The sequence below is a fragment of the Gigantopelta aegis genome, chromosome 5, assembly GCF_016097555.1.
Source record: "Gigantopelta aegis isolate Gae_Host chromosome 5, Gae_host_genome, whole genome shotgun sequence".
NCBI lineage: Eukaryota > Metazoa > Mollusca > Gastropoda > Neomphalida > Peltospiridae > Gigantopelta > Gigantopelta aegis.
In genome coordinates this window covers 196,562-200,178 of record NC_054703.1, presented here as the reverse complement: position 1 = coordinate 200,178, position 3,617 = coordinate 196,562, and the positions used below count along the sequence as shown (strand labels likewise).

Here is a 3,617-nt window from a genome sequence, read left to right as displayed (position 1 = left end):
TAATTTCTATTTCTATTTTATTTCTTTTTTTTATCTCGGCCGTTATTCTTTCGACGTCATCATTTTGTCACGTGGTCTGCACCTGGAATAATACAGAAATAACGTGCATGTACGTTCTTGTGTCCATTTAGTATACACTATACAGGCACGCTGTCAAAAGTTATCTGGGTTATTTCCCCTGGATTGAGGTTTAAAACGGCGCATACGCTATAAAGTAAAGTTTGTTTTATTTAACGACGCCACTAGAGCACATTGATTTTTAATCTTATCATCGGCTATTGGACGTCAAACATATGGTCATTCTGACACTGTTTTTAGAGGAAACCCGCTGTCGCCACATAGGCTACTCTTCTTTACGACAGGCAGCAAGGGATCTTTTATTTGCGCTTCCCACAGGCAGGATAGCACAAACCATGGCCTTTGTTGAACCAGTTATGGATCACTGGTCGGTGCAAGTGGTTTACACCTACCCATTGAGCCTTGCGGAGCACTCACTCAGGGTTTGGAGTCGGTATCTGGATTAAAAATCCCATGCCTCGACTGGGATCCGAACCCAGTACCTACCAGCCTGTAGACCGATGGCCTGCCACGACGCCACCGAGGCCGGTCATACGCTATAATTGCATGTGTTAAAAATTCCTACATGTAATGTTTGCTTAATTGAAACAAGAATATCAAGATTGCAAAGTGATGCCATTTGGCGTAATAAGTGGTGTCCTCGAGAATCCTAGATGAAGAATAAAAACTATGCATATACCGTACTCAACAAAAAAGAACGAATATTTTTAATGATAGTTTTGTGTGTTTGTGTGTGTGTTTTTGTTTTGGGGTTGTTGTTTTTGTTTTTGTTTGTTTTTTGGGGGTTTTGTGTTTGTTTTGATTTTGTTCTGTTTTATTGTTTGCGTGTTTTTTGTGGGTGGTTGTGGGGTTGTTGTTTTGTTTTTGGGTTTTTTTTTTTTTTGGGTTTTTGTTTTTTTTTTGGGGGGGGGGGTATTTCGGTGGACATTTTTGACATTGTTTGTTTTGTTTTCTTTTCTTTGTGTGTCATTTGGGGTTGTTGTTGGGCTTTTTTGTTGTTTGTTTTGTTGGGGGGGGGTTGGTGGAGGGTTTTGGAGGGGGGGGGTTGGTGGAGGGTTTTAGAGTGGGGGGGGATGGGTTGGTGTTTTATCAACCTGACAAACACCATGGATGACATTTCGGGAAAAGATAAATGCACCATTAAAAAAGAGGAAAGAGGCTTGCTTAATCAAATGTGACTTTGTGGATCTCTGAGTATCTTAATACTGATCGTCAACAGCACCAAAGAAAACCAAATCACAATCCTCAGTTGCAACAATTTTATTGGGGGTTCTAGACCGTCGCTAGCGATGTTTGTAGAGGCTCTCCTTGAAAATATACTCGGGGGGAAATGTGCTTAAGCAGTGAGGGGTTTCAACCCCTAAAACTCTCCCCCTGCACACTCGCCTGAAATGTGTCTTTAAACATTAATATCATACTCATGACTGGGTATTTGACTGTGGAAAATATCTAGAGATTGTGTCTTTAAATATTAATAATATACTCTATCAAAAACGAAACGCATAGGCAAAATATTCATGGAATTATCTCTTTATACAAAGTGGCATAATTTCGTTATTTATGATCGTATCACAGTCAAATGTAACATGAGTATGTGACATTGTTCTTGCTATGGACTGACTTCAGTGGAGGCGTTTTCGTCTTTTCCACGAGTTTCACGTGCATTCGCCAAAATCTGACCATTTTGAGAGGAAACCCGCTGTCGCCACTACATGGGCTACTCTTTCCGATTAGCAGCAAGGGATCTTTTATTTGCGCACCCCATAGGCAGGATAGCACAAACCATGGCTTTTGTTGAACCAGTTATGGATCACTGGTCGGTGCAAGTGGTTTACACCTACCCATTGAGCCTTGTGGAGCACTCACTCAGGGTTTGGAGTCGGTATCTGGATTAAAAATCCCTTGCCTCGACTGGGATCCAAACCCAGTACCTACCAGCCTGTAGACCGATGGCCTAACCACAACGCCACCGAGGCCGGTTTACTAAAGCAAAATGCAAACATATCAGTTTAATACAATGGTGTCATTTTTAACTACCTTTACACAAAATACACACCGGTCGTCAATTATTAAATTTCTGTTATGCAAAACAATCGAACACAACAATAATGAGAATCAGCTCAGTGATAAAGTTAAACTTTGTTTTGTTTAACGACACCACTAGAGCACACTGATTTTTTTTTAATCATCGATTATTGGATGTCAAACATTTGGTAATTTTGACATAGTCTTTGAAAGAAAACCCGCTACAGTTTTCCATTAGTAGAAAGGGATCTTTTGTATGCATCATCCCATAGACAAGATAGTACATACCACTCGTGGTGCACTGGCTGGAACGACAAATAGTCCAATGGGTCCACCGACGGGGATCGATCTTAGACCGACCGCGCATCAGGCAAACGCTTTACCACTGGACTACTTCCCGCCCCGGATAGATGGATGGATGCAAGGATGGATGCATGTTTGCGCGCGTGCGTGTGTGTGTGCGTGTGTGTGCGTGTGCGCGCGCGCGTGTGTGTGTGTGTGTGTGTGCTCGTCCGTGTCTCTATGTGTAGCTGATTATGTATACAAATGTGCAGACAGGATAGCACATACCACGGTCTGTGATATACCAGTCGTGGTGCACTGGCTGGAACGAGAAATAGTCCAATGGGCCCACCGACGGGGATCGATCCCAGACCGACCGCGATCAAGCTAGCGCTTTACCATTAGGCTACATCTGCCCGATTGCCGTGGCATCGCGGTCTAATCTATGACGCTCTTATCATTGTTGTTACAAACCTGTACACGGTTTGCAGGTGCAGGTGGGACAACCGTTCTTCATCACACGGCCGCACGGACAATAAATTGCACATGTAGGGCCGCAGCGATATGTACCCCAGAATTTGGCGTTAGCTGTAAAAAAACAAACAAAAACGAACACAGTAAATGACTTAATATATATATACTCTTCAAAAAAAGTAGGGGAACCTGAAATATTAATGTTAATATCAACTAGTAGACCGAACATATGTTTGACCACAGACACCCTAGTAAAGAACGTTCTGGTCTGTTTATCAACACACGGAAACACATTCCATAGTTTGCACGTGCATCACGCAGTTGCCCCGTACACGTGCGTGGGTTGTCATTCTCGATTTTGACAATTTCCAGGAAGGTCGATTAATCACTGTGGAACATTATTTCTGTCAATCTTTTTCATTCTGTTGTTACTGTTTTGTTTTGACTCATTTTTATTGTTTGAATTTGCGATTTACTGACAAAAAAAACGTCAACTTTCCAATTTAAGTTTTGCCCAATTAACCTTTATATATAAAATTTCCCCAAGCTAATATACCTTAAATGTTGGCAATTTAAATTTATTAGAGTTCCCTACTTTTTTTAAAAAAAAAAAAAAAGAAAGGAAAGAAAGTTTTATTTAACGAGAAAAAAAAAGGTTAAGGCGGAGGGAAATATGGTAAAGGGGCCCCAAAGATTGGAAGAGAAAAACCCGTTGAAAGGTTTTTTTTACACAGGAGCAAGGGATTTTTTCCTACGGC

At 41.4% G+C, this 3,617-nt stretch overlaps 1 long non-coding RNA gene across 1 annotated transcript; it reads right to left on the bottom strand.

Annotated features, from left to right (window-relative positions):
* LOC121373252 lies at positions 1-3,225 on the bottom strand. Its single transcript, XR_005958050.1, has 2 exons — positions 2,860-3,225; positions 1-82 (listed from the first exon to the last, which is right to left on the bottom strand). It is a non-coding gene; the product is annotated as an uncharacterized LOC121373252 (long non-coding RNA).
* Positions 3,226-3,617: the final 392 nt, after the last annotated feature.